A 13,104-nucleotide genomic window follows, 5' to 3' on the forward strand; every position below is an offset into this window, starting at 1 on the left:
CCTAGATGTTGTGGGGAGAGAGAACCATAAATGAACAAGTTAAAGGAATGGCTATGGAGACAAAACAGGGGAGAGGAGAGGAGGAATGGATAGCGACAGGCAGAGACGCCTCACTGAGCTGAATGGAAAGAGGTAAGGGAGAGGGGCAACTAAGTATCTGGAGACAGAGAGTCTTAATCTGTACAGACAGCACGTGCAAAGGCCCTGAGGTGGGGGTCATCCCCTGCCTGGTATGTTCAAGGGACAGCAAAGAGGCCAGTGTGACAGAAACAATTTAGAGAAGGGGCGGGGCGGGGAGGGGGCAGGAGATAAGCCAGAACAGGAGAAGGGGCTTTGACCTCTGAGCCATTGGCAGAACTACAGGTTCAGCACACACTTGAGAAGAGCTTGATCCTTGGTGGGCAGTTGCTCCACGAGGATAGAGCTTTGAGTCTGTGAGGAGCAGGGGAGCCTGTGCTTGGCTTTACGATGCTCCCTGCCCTCAAATCCAACAGGCGGACCTTTAACTCTCCTTGCTGCAGTGCGCAGCGTGGGATGCACAGCGGCTTTTTCCACCCCAGCCCCTCAGATGGATCTTTTTCACCTGAAATAGGACCAGGGCAAAGGACATTGGTGAAATAGGTTTGGATCTGTGTTACCTATTCCCTTTCAACATGGGTGAACTTTTTAGGTTCTTTTTTTTTTTTTTAAGATTTTATTTATTTATTCATGAGAGACACAGAGAGAGAGAGGCAGAGACACAGGCAGAGGGAGAAGCAGGCTCCATGCAGGGAGCCCGACGTGGGACTCGATCCCGGCTCTCCAGGATCACACCCTGGGCCGAAGGCGGCGCAAAACCACTGAACCACCTGGGCTGCCCACCTTTTTAGGTTCTTAACAGATATAGTCAGTCCTTATTCTATTCTATATTTGCGGACTCACCTACTTGCTGAAATTAATTGTAACTTCCAAATCACTACTCGCTGGGCTTTCACGGTCACTCGCTAACAGGCACAGTGGAGAAGTTTGAGGTGCGCATCACGTGTATTCCCAGTGTCGTGGAACAAAGTGACGCTCTGTTTTGCTGTTTCAGGTATGCAGTAAACAATTAGCCTTTTGCAGTCTACTTATGGCTCTGCTTTTTTCGTTTTTGTGCTTTTTTGTTGGTGATTTTGCTGCTTAAAATGTGTCTTCAATAAATGGTGTCGGGAAAACTGGACAGCCACATGCAAAAGAATGAAACTAGACCCCTTTCTTTCACCTACACGAAAATGAACTCAAAATGGATAAAGACCTGAATATGAGATGTGAAACCATAAAACTCCTTGAACAAAATATAGGTGGTAACCTCATTGACATTGGTCTTGGTGAAAGATTTTTTGAATCTGACACCAAAAGGAGAAGCACCAAATGCATAAATAAATCACTGGAACTGTGTCATACTAAAAAGCTTCTACACAGTACAGGAAACCATCCACCAAATGAAAAAGCAACCTCCTAAATGGGAAAAGATATTTGAAAATCATATATCTGGTAAGGGGCAAATATTCAAAATAGATAAAGAACTCCAACTCAATGGCAAAGAAACCCCAAAACAATCTCATTAAAAAATGGACAGAGGATCTGAATAGACATCTTTCCAAAGAAGACATGCAGATGGCCAACAGGTACGTGAAGAGATGATCGACACCACCAATCATCAGGAAAATGCAAATTGGGCATCACCTCACCTGCCAGATGGGTAGCATCAAAAAGACAAGAAATAACAAGTGCTGGCGAGGATGTGGAGAAAAGGTAAGTAACCCTTGAGCCCTGTTGGTGGGAACGTAAACTGGTGCAGCCACTGGGGGAAACAGTATGGAAGTTCCTCAAAATAAAAATACATCTACCCTCTGATGCAGAAATTCCACTTCTGGGTATTTATTCAAAGAAAATGAAAACACCAAAAAATATATGTGTACCCCCACGTTTATTGCAGCATTATTTACAATAGCCAAGATATGAAGACAAACTGTCTATCTATGGATGAATAGATAAAGAAATTGTGTATATGTACACAGTGTATCACTCAACCGTAAAAAGAATGAAATCTTGCCATTTGCAGCAATGTGCATGGACCTCGAGGGCTCTAGGCTAAGGGAATCAATCAGACAGAAGGAGACGAATGCCATGTGATCCCTTATATGTGGAATCTGAAACAAAACAAAACAAAAACAAAAACCCAGCAACTCCCAAACCAGGCTCATAGACATAGAGAACAGACTGTGGTTGCCAGAGTGGGTGGGAAAAGGGGGTCAGAAGGTGGAAAGAAAACAAAAATTGTATCTCTTTTACATAATATAATTAGAGAACAGAGACTACCTTATATTGAAACAGCAGTTCTTCAAAAAGATGCAAATATTAAAAATTGATTTCTCAACCATCAGTCTTCTCTCACTAATCCTTCCTTTGTGATTTCTGAGTTATATTTCTAAGGGATAAATATGATCAAATTATTGACTCAGTTTAAAATCCTTCATTTATTTCCTGAAGTTTTAAAGTTGAAGGTTCTGTTGAGCCAACGAATCCGGTCTACTAATCTCAGCAGCTTAATCCCCCTGGCCCCCCTCACCTTGTGCTTTTTCAGAAACCAAGGACTACTGCAGAGGGTAGACCCTGAAAAGTGCCCATAGCCTTATCCCCATTACACTGAAAACCCTTTGAGGATGGGCCTTACAAAAGCATAGCAGTGGGTGGGAAGAAAAGTAGAGATGCAACCAATACAAAATGTTGAAGCATTTCTCATTTTCCTAATGTATTTTTTTTTAAATTAGAGTTAACAAGAGAAATAGTTTTCAAATAGTATAAAAAAAATAGAAAGTATCATAGTTTCTGTGTTAAAACCACCCTCATGGTGACTATAGGTAGGAATACCGTGTTGTATATTTGAAAGTTGCTAAGACAGTATCTTAAAAGTTCTCGTCAAGAGAAAAAAAATTGTAGCGATGTGTGCTGATGGTTGTTAATTTGACTTCTCACTTCGCAGTGTGTACCACGGTGACCATTTTGCAGTGTACACAAATTTTGGAACGTGCACACCAGAAACCAATACGTTGTTATATGTTGATGATATTTCAATAAAATATATATATTTTTTTAGGTTCTAGAGAAAAACGAGAAGCCTCCCCAAATCTTCCACTGATGTCAATCAAAGTGAGCAGTACTGAAAATATGTCTTCTGGCGAGCACAGGAGGGCCAAGCAACACAACAGCAGCACAACATGTGCCCCAAGCATAGTACTGAAGTGCTGGCTAGTGTTTCTAAGCTCAGGAACGCTGTGATGTGCCTTACGGAGAAAATACCCGTGTTTGATAAGCTTTGCTCATGCCCGGGGTGTCGTGCTGTTGGCTGCGAGTCCAATGTCAACGGATCAACAATATACAGTCTATTCGGTAGAGTGGCTTTAAACAAACACATGTAAAACGAGGTACGTGTGTATTGATGGGTGGACGAAACTGCTGGGAGAGAGGCTCACCGTAGTCTAACCTTGTCCTTCCCTCTAGGGACAGTGGTTCAGGACCTGCTAATTCACTTTTTGTGGTGACTTTACAAAATATAACTTTCCGGAGAAGTACAATCGATGTGCTCTGCTACTAGCAGGGTGTAAGAATGCGTGCTTTACTCCTCATCTGGCAGCATTAGAGTCTATCATTAAAAAAAAAAAAAAATTTAAAAAAAAAATTCTTTTCCGGAGTGCCCAGGTGGCTCAGTGGGTTAAGCATCTGCTTTTGACTCAGGTCATGATCCTGGGACCCTGGGATCGAGTCCTGCATTGGCTTCCCTGCTTAGCGGGGAGCTTGCTTCCCTCCCTCTCTCTCTGACCCTCCTCCTGCTTGTGCTCTCTCTGTCAAATGAATAAATAAAAATCTTAAAAAAAAAACTTTTCTAATTTGATGGGTGAAAAGAGCACCTAAATCTATTTTATTTATTTATTTATTTATTTATTTATTTACTTATTTATTTACTTACTTACTTATTTATTTATTTTACTCTCAGTAAGGTTGAAGGTTTCTCCCTACTTGCTAACATCCCTTTGTGACTGTCACATTTCAGTACAAATCTCCTCGTGTCATTTGTGAGAGGAAGGAAGGAGGGAGGCACCTCCCGGACATCCCGGTAGCAGGAAGCCAGCACCAGGGTGGCACATGGCAAATTATTTTATCACAAGATTTTCTTCAGGTCAAGGGAAAGCACAATTGATGGTGTCCCTGGCATGCACAAACGCTGTGCCAGGCTTCCCCCGGGGACACAGCCAACTCTGTGTGACACCAGTGCTTCTGCTCCTAGTCAGACTGCCTTGGTGAGTCAGGAAATCTCACCAACCTACTGGCTGGGTGATCTCGGGCTGGTTTCTTAACCTGTGTGCAGCTTCCTCCTCTGTAATGCTGGAGATGACGAGAATACTTCACCTCATCGATCTGATGTGTGGATAAGATGAGTTAGGGCAGGAAAATCACTTAGGCTAAAGCCTAACGCACTGTAATGACTCCGCACGTGTTGGGTGCTGTTGCTAAGTATCGAGAACCATGTAGAGCCCATAATCCTCGTGGCAGGGAAACTTACCGAGGGGACAGGCTGTGGACCTATGAAATAATCACAAGGCCTTTACGTGTTGGTAGGCATGGCTTAGGAGAAAGAGCACCGAGTGCGAAGTAAGGCGTTAAAAAGAACGTCACAGGCCTAACGTGGTATCGCTTAGGCCAAGCTGCAAAGCCAGGACTTAATGCTTAACCTCATTGTAGTTTCAGTTTCCGCCCTGAAATGTAGTTTTAGCTGGTCAGTCAGGAATTTTCTGATGAGCATCAATGAGGTCATCTGTCCCAATGGGCCCTCTCCATCCTCCAAGAAAAGATGATGTAATCCACCTAATAAGACCCCATAAGGGAAGGTGAACTTGCCTGAAAAAGATCCTTGCTTTTCTTTTACGAGTAACTCCTTGCTCTACCCTCATTCCTGTAAACAAACAAACAAACAAACAAACAAAACCCAAAGAAACCAAACCAAACCCCCCATTGTCTACGGCTCTTTCCGAGCTCCTCCTACTTGCTAGATGGGAAGATGATACCCGGTTTATGAACCGCTTCATAGAGCCAGATCTTCAAATTTACCTAAGTTGAATTTCTGTTCTTTTTTATTTTTTATTTATTTTTAAAGATTCTATTTATTTATTCATGAGAGCCACACAGAGAGGCAGAGACACAGGTAGAGGGAGAAGCGGGCTCCCTGCAGGGGCCCCGACGTGGGACTCGATCCGGGGACCCCGGGGTCACACCCCGAGCCCCCCAGGTGCCCCGAGTTGCTGTCCTTTAGCACAGGAATTGTAGTTTTGCTTCCCATCTGCTGATTTCTTGGGCTTCAAGGTCCTCACTTCGGGGACCCCCAGCGCCCTCACCTGTTGGAAATACGGGAAGACGCCTGCGCTGTCCAGGCGACCTCGCATCTGCTGTGTGGGCGTCGCAGCACCCAGGGGCCATGCCTGGACGTCCCACTGCAGCTTCCAGCCGAGGACTCGCAGCGCGGTGCTTCTCCTAAAGAGGCGTGTGCCCCGGGGCCCCCCTGCCTCCCTGCCTCGTGGGCGCGCGGGGTGGGCGCGAGATGGGCGCGGGGCGGGCGCGGGGGGCGCGTGGGGTGGGGGTGCGGGGTGGGGGTGCGGGGTGGGGGCGCCGGATGGGCGCAGGGCGGGCGCGGGGGCGCGCGGGGTAGGGGCGCGGGATGGGCGCGGGGCGGGCGCGGGGGGCGCGTGGGGTGGGGGTGCGGGGTGGGGGCGCGGGATGGGCGCAGGGCGGGTGCGGAGGGAGCGTGGGGTGGGGGTGCGGGGTAGGGGCGCCGGATGGGCGCGGGGCGGGCGCGGGGGTCGCGCGGGGTGGGGGGCGCGGGGCGGGCGCGTGGGGTGGGGGGCGGGGTGGGAGCGCGGGGGGCGCGCGGGGTGGGGGGCGCCGGATGGGCGCGGGGCGGGCGCGTGAGGTGGGGGCGCGGGGCGGGCGCAGGGGGCGCGCGGGGTGGGAGCGCGGGATGGGCGCGGGGCGGGGGCGCGGGGCGGGCTCGGGGCGGGCGCGGGGGGAGCGTGGGGTGGGGGTGCGGGGTGGGGGCGCGTGGGGGGCGCGCGGGATGGGCGCGGGGCGGGCTCGGAGGGCGCGTGGGGAGGGGGCGAGGGATGGGCGCGGGGCGGGCGCGGGGGGGGCGCGGGGGGCGCGCGGGATGGGCGCGAGGTGGGCGGGCGCGTGGGGTGGGGGCGCGGGGCGGGCGCGGGATGGGTGCGGGGTGGGCGGGTGTGCGGGGTGGGGGCGCAGGATGGGCGAGGGGCGGGATGGGTTTGCGGGCTGTGCGGGGTGGGCGCGCGGGGCGGGCGCGGGGCGGGTGCGGGGCGGACACGGGGTGGCGGGCTGAAGGCCCCGGTCCTGACTCCGCGGCCGGACGCCTGGGCCTCGCGCAGTGCCCCTGCCGTGGTTTCCCGGGCGCGGGTGACGGTGGGCGCCCCGTGCTCACGCCCCGCGGGAGCCCCTCCCGGCTCCAGGGCTTTGCGCCGCCCGTGTGCGCTCCTCCCCGCGGCCGCGGCCCTCCTGGGGAGCCGGGCTGCCCTGCCCTGCCCTGCCCTGCCCGGCCGCGCGGGCCTCCACCAGCGGGTCCGCCTGGAGGACCAGGAGCGCCCCCCACGCCCCCCGCCCTCGCACCCCGGGCACGCCAGCCCCCGGGCCCCTTGTTCTCCCGACGTGACCCGCCCCTATGCGCGGGGCCCCCCTGGTTTGCGGCGGGGCCCTGCTGCCGGAGGCCTGGTGACCTCGCTGGAAGCGGTCAGGGCGCCTCCGGGTGTAGACCGCTCTCCCTCCAGGCCCCGGCTGCTGGGAGGTGACCCGTATCGGCCCCCCTGCTGCCATGGCGAGTGCGGTGGGCGCGGCCTCCTTGCTGGGGGGCTGTCACCTTAGCCCCTCCCAGGGCTTCGGCTTGTCCGGGGAGGAAGGATCCTGTGAGGACCAACAATCCTTTTTTGCCTTTTATTTTTACTGCTTGATGCTCTTGCCCCCAGGCTGGTGCCAACCTTCTCCAGCTGCCTATTTCCTGCAAATTTAGTGCAGAAGTGAATGTGTGTGTGGGTGGGAGGGTGGGGGGTGATGGTAGGGAACCTGAACCCCTCTAAAAAGCAGAGCGACTTGGAAAGCCTCAGCAACCACCTCTCTTTGTCAGGTAGCTCCTTCCTTTGCAGATGCGCTGCCGCGGTGGAACATTTGAGCAGCGGCCTGTCCCTGAGCAGTCCACCGGTTTCCTCTTCCACCATCAGTGGAAATTGTCTTCCTTATCCTTTTTATTTTTATTATTTTTATTTTTTAAAGACTTTATTTATTTATTCATGAGAGACAGAGACCGAGAGAGAGGCAGAGACACAGGCGGAGGCAGAAGGAGGCTCCCACCCGCAATGAGGGACTCAATCCGGGGTCTCCAGGATCACGCCCTAGGCCAAAGGCAGGCGCTAAACCACTGAGCCACTGAGGGATCCCCGTTTTTAATTATTTTTAAAAATATTTTATTTATTTATTTGACGGAGAGTGCAGGAGCACAAGCCAGGGAGCGGCAGGCAGGGGGAGAGGAAGAGGCAGCCTCCTGGCTGAGCAGGGAGCCAGAGTGTGGGGCTCAATCCCAGGATCATGACCTGAGCTGAAGGCCGAGGCTTAACCGACTGAGCCACACAGGCGCCCCTTCTCTGTCCCTTTTACTCGGTTCCTCTTAATATCTACTTTGAACAATGCTTTGTTCACTCTTTGACTGGAATACCTCCTACCTATTACTCACTTAACAAATACATGCCATGCATTGTCTAGGTGCTGGGGAGGTAGCAGGAAACAAGACCCTGCCTTCTCGGTGCTGATGTTCTAGTGGGGTGTGTGTGTGTGTGTGTGTGTGTGCACTTGTGCAGAAATGAACACATCCATGAACGTAAATATACATCAGAATGCGGTAAATGTCACGTAGCTGGTGAACTACTCATCTTCCAAGTCCAGCCCAGGGGCCACCTTATCCCGGAAGGCTCACCTGGCCCACACTCCTGCTTTGAGTCTCTGTCCTTGTCCTGTTCTGTGTTCTGTGCTACAGACCATAGCTCTTGACACGCTGCATTGTAATATAGTTCTCTATGAGCCTGTTTCTCGCCTCACTGTGGGCTTCTTGAGATCAGGGGCTAAGTCCTATCTTTATTTTCCCAGCATTGTGGAGAGGGCCTGGCACAGGAGGAGTTTAATACATGTTTGTTGAATGAATGTATGAGTGATTGAGTGAATAGAGCAGTGGGTGGATGCTCCATCTGCCTGGGTAAGCCACTATGCCAGCGTGTTCTAGTAGGGACAGCCAAGGCTGTGTGTCGTCTCTCAAATGGATTCCAACTTGCAAATGTGCTGGAAAAGCACAGCATGTGAACGTCACTTGCTCAGCCAGACCCCGTTACAAGGGGCCGGAGGACCCAGATGCAACAGACTCTAAACCCCAACGGGGGCAAACAGCCCTCCTGCTTGGAACCCAAAGTGAACCCCAACTATCTGCCATCTCTTGGAATTTCCAAAGTTGTTCCCTCCTGCCTAAGCCAATTTTACTTGGAATGCTAGATGCAATGAGAACCAAACCTTTATTTCATTCTAGGACAAAATAAGGAGTCTGAAAATATTTTCAACCCTGCTTAAGTCAAGACTTCGTTTCGTTAGCATCCTGCCCTCCTGAGAGGCTGGCTGTCTAATGGGTTAAATGATGCCTCATTGGACAAATTGCTATAGCCACAGAGGTGGGTAGGACCGTGCCCTCATTTTCAGAGGGCAAATCTGAAACCAGCTTGCCCCCGGCACCAGGTGTGGTATCACCGGGTGATGGCGGTTAACATCTCACCATGTCATACTCCCCCATGCGCAGGGGGTTTCACTGCTTGCACGACACATTCAGAGCCACCTCTCATCTGTCCCAACAATGTCTCCTCGAGCTGGACAGGCCCCCGGATGTTATCCCCGTCTTGAAGATGAGGTGGCAGCCAAAAGAGAATAAATGACTTGCCCAAGTTCACAGTCGCGCTTGCTAGAGTGGTAGAGACAGGATTCAACCTCGGGTGTGTGTGTGTGTGGGGGGGGGGGGTTTACAATCAGTTTCCTCTCTCTGTGAATCAGCTGTGCGCACTGAGTGGTAGCTAGCTGGGCACTGTGGCAGCCAGCCGGCTGGGCGTTGGCATTTGCGGGGTTTGGTTCCCCTCAGTGCTAAGTGAATTTATACTCCCAAGAAAGAGGTGTGATTAATGCCTGTTACCCTGCAAATCCCTGTCCCGCAGGGGTCCTGGCAGCGAGGCCTGCACCCCTGCCCCGAACCCCCGCCCCCTGCCCCTGCACCTGCAGTTTCAGCCCCGTGAACCCAGGGCAATGGAAACTGTCTATTACTCTGGCAGGAGGTTGAACACACCTCCAGTGGGTTGTCTTTCGAGAAAGCAAAGCACAAAGGGAACCTCAGCGGGGGCCTCGCTAGCCCCCGTGTGGGCGCTTTACCCACAAGGGAGGAGGTAGGTGAGTCATCGAAGCCCCAGGCTGGCAGCCGCCGAATCCTCTGGAAGCCCCCACAGTGTGCGTGGCTGAGCGGCAATCTCGTGGGCAGGAGAGGAGGGCCATAGAGGTATAAGGCTGTCTGCCCCCCAGGCTCCTGCCCCGGGAAGCCCGCAGGTGCCTGGAAGTGACAGAAAGTCACAGTTAATGGGCCTGGAAAGGCCATCAGCATGTCCCCTCCAGGGGAGGGGTCCCCTGAGTGTCCCCCTGTGGTCTGAGAGATGATCTTAGGAGCCGCACGGAGAGATACTGATTTTAGATTTAATAGTCATGCATTTTAATGTGTCTGTTCTATTTATGACACGTCACATAGCTTTCCACTAGATGGACATGATATACAAGCCTTTGAAAAAGAAATCGGCATTAAAAAGTGAATTGGCTGAAAGAAAAATATTGAGAGCCGTAGCGTACCGTAGCGGTGAAGGGAACGAGCTCCGATGCCATCTCGCCTGAGTGGCCTTCCCACTCCACGGTCACGAGCTGTGGGAGGACGGCAGGTACTTTGCTGTGCTCCAGTTTCCTTGTCTGTAAAACAGGAGCCGCTTCATAGAGGTGTTCAGACAGTTAAGTGGCCACACATAAAGCTCGTACATTTCCCAGCTCATGCTAAGGGCTGTCTCAGTAAGTGTTAAATAAAGAGGAGTGAACTGGAGGTGGCAGGGGTGTACGGGACAGCTGTCAGAAGGGTTCCAGGACCCCTGAGGTCTTGGCTGCTGTAGCTCTTCCTGGGACAGAGAGCAGAAGGGACGTGTCAGAGGCCTGATGGAGCCAGAATGGAATCCCCGGTCACTGCCGGGCTGCAGGGGTGGCCGCTCTTGTGGAGAAGCTCCGGTGCCATGCATCGCTCCACAAGATGGTGAGCGTGGTTTTTGGAGAGGTGACAGACATGTCCCCGGAGGAGCCCAAGCCCATCCTGAGCCACCCTGAGCCCTCGGATGGGTGCAGTCCCCCCCCGCCCCCCGATCCCTGGGTGCTGGTAAACTGACCATAGCTTTGGCTGAGCTCCCCTCAGGCCCGGGTCAGGCCCGCCTAGCTCACTGTGAGGCCTCTGGGCCTAGCACGGAGCCTGGACCAGAGAAGCCTCTAAACACGGGTTTGATGCCTGCCTGCCCGACTGCCTGACTGAATAAATGAACAAACAAAGGATCTCCCATCCTCCCCGACAGGAGTGTGATCAAGGGCCCTCTTGGCGTGTGTGTGTGTGTGTGTGTGTGTGTGTGTGTGTATGCGCACATGTCTGTCTATGCGTAAGGCTGCTAGGTAGGCAGCTGGAGGAGAGCCCAGCCCAGCCCTGCACGCGTCATACGTGTTTTCTGTGCCCTTCGAGATCTCAAGAGTCAGTGTTTCTGAGTGTCGAGAAGCGGTGACTCATATTAGTTTGAAGGAAGGAGTGGAGATGAGATGGCTCTGGGGTCTGGGACCCAGGGAGGTCAGGAAGGATGGTGCTGGAAGGCCATTCAGGCATGAGGGCCAGAGCGAAGAGGCAGGCTTAGGTTTTGGCGGTTAGAATCCGGTTGCAGACACTTTACCTGAGGCACTGTCACTCTGGGTCCTCACCACCACAGGTTAGCAGAGCAGTTGTTACAATTGCCACTTACGGACAAAGACGGCCAGAGAGGTTAAGCGACGTGTGCAAGGTCACCCAGCTGTTAAATGGCAAAGCTGGACTAGAACCAACGGCTCTGATCCCATGTCGGGGACTGTCTATCAAACCAGGCTGTCTTCTGGGGACAACCGACCCTGGTATGGCGTGGTGCTCAGCACATGGTGGCCATCGTCCACCTTCAGGATTGTTTGCTGACGAGTCAGTGACCAAAATGAGTACTGCGAATGAGAGACGACAAAAGATCTGGCGGGGGGGGGGGGGGGGGGGGGCAGGTGGTAAGAAGGGTGTCAGGTGGGGCTGGAGGGTATAGGAGGAATAAGAGGCTAGAATGAGTTCCTTGAAGACAGGAATCCTTTTGAACAGCTATGCAGTTGGCCAGGCCAGGCCTTGGCTTGAGCATCCCCTTACTTTCGATTTATCAGAAAATTTTTAATTAGTTTCTTAAATACTTAGAATAAATCCAGAGTCCTCACAATTGTCATCTCAGTGCCACACGAAGTGACTGCCCATTATCCTCCCTCCTGTCGGTCTGCAACACCTCCAGGTCTTACTGTATTGACCTTCTTTGCCATCTCTGAAACATTCCAGCATGCTTAGGCCTCAGGGCCTTTGCACTTCCCTCTGCCTGAAATGCCTTTCTCCTAGATGATACGCAATCAAATGTCACCTCCTCAAAGAGACCCTTTCTGCCACCTTATCCCATTCTCCTGTTTTGTTTTTCTTCGTAACATTGATCCCTCTCTGGAATTCTATCATACATATTTGTATCTGTTTGCTAAAAATTAAGCATCCTGGGGGCAGGGACTTTTGCCTGTTTGCTCATGGCTGTCTGCTCAGCACCTTGCACAGTGACTGGTATATATTTGGTACACGTTGAATCTATTTCTTGAAGGAATTAATACGTTTTGAAGCTTTTGCCACTGTACAACTGCTATGAGCCACGTCATAAGAACCCTCGTCCTGGCCTACCTTGCCGATACCTACAAGGCATCAGGACTTGTACTTTGTTAGGTTCATTGGTCCCTTGGATAGAGGAGGCATGTTTGGCAAGAAGCAGCCCCAGCCCCAGAGACCTCCACCCAAACCGTCGTGTTCCAGTCTGGGAAGCAGTGGGGGAAGCATCCTGAGGCTGGACATGGACCCAGGGCCAGGTGAGGGTGGGCAGGGCCTGGAAAGGCTGGGGTCGGGATCAGGACAGCAGGAGTCAGAGAGCAGGTCTTGTGTGTAGGTCGGGAGGGGAAGCAGGCTGTGGGGGGGGCCAACTGGCAAGGCTGCATGGTGGCCATGTCTGGAATGATAATGGGGGTGTCAGCGTTGATCCCTTAGGGCTTCCCAGCTGGCCCTGGCTGAGCCCAAAAGGTCCATTTCCTTTTTTGGCAGGAATGAGGACAACAACAAAAATATTGAAATATGCGAAGAGCTTTTATATCTATTGTCCCATCAACTATTCATTCGTGTAGTCAACAAACACTATGGATCCTTCACCAAGAGCCGCTCATTGCCCTTGTCCCCGTGGTCACGTACAGCAAATCTCTACACTTACGGGGTAATATTTCTTCAATGAAATTGATGGTTTAAAAAATGTATCAGGTGCTTTATCATCAGTGCTAAGAACAGTGCTTGTCACATAGTAGATGCTCAATATTTTTGAATTATTGGGCTAATGTATACGTTCATCAGTTTCTCCATTTAATAAACAAGGAGCAATTCTAGGAAAATCAGGTATGGAAGTCTGGTCCCAGGATGGTCTCACTCTTGGGGCCAGAAGGCTCTGGTCTAAAGCAAAGGTTATAAGAGTTTGGGGTTTCACAGACTGACACAATTCTTTTTTTTTTTTTTAAAGATTTTATTTAGGGGATCCCTGGGTGGCGCAGCAGTTTGGCGCCTGCCTTTGGCCCAGGGCGTGATCCTGGACATCT

General features: G+C 52.0%; 1 long non-coding RNA gene across 3 annotated transcripts in view; it reads left to right on the forward strand.

Moving 5' to 3' along the window:
• Positions 1 to 13,104, forward strand: part of LOC102152187 — a 39,525-nt gene that overhangs the window by 19,337 nt on the left and 7,084 nt on the right. The window contains exons 5-6 of one of the 3 annotated variants that reach the window (XR_005375832.1): positions 3,119 to 3,446; positions 12,566 to 12,731. This is a non-coding gene — a long non-coding RNA (uncharacterized LOC102152187). Of the gene's footprint in view, positions 1 to 3,118; positions 3,737 to 12,565; positions 12,732 to 13,104 lie in introns of those variants that run through there. The other 2 variants (XR_005375831.1, XR_005375833.1) reach the window with 2 other exon arrangements.

This window comes from Canis lupus, chromosome 21 (genome assembly GCF_011100685.1).
Source record: "Canis lupus familiaris isolate Mischka breed German Shepherd chromosome 21, alternate assembly UU_Cfam_GSD_1.0, whole genome shotgun sequence".
NCBI lineage: Eukaryota > Metazoa > Chordata > Mammalia > Carnivora > Canidae > Canis > Canis lupus.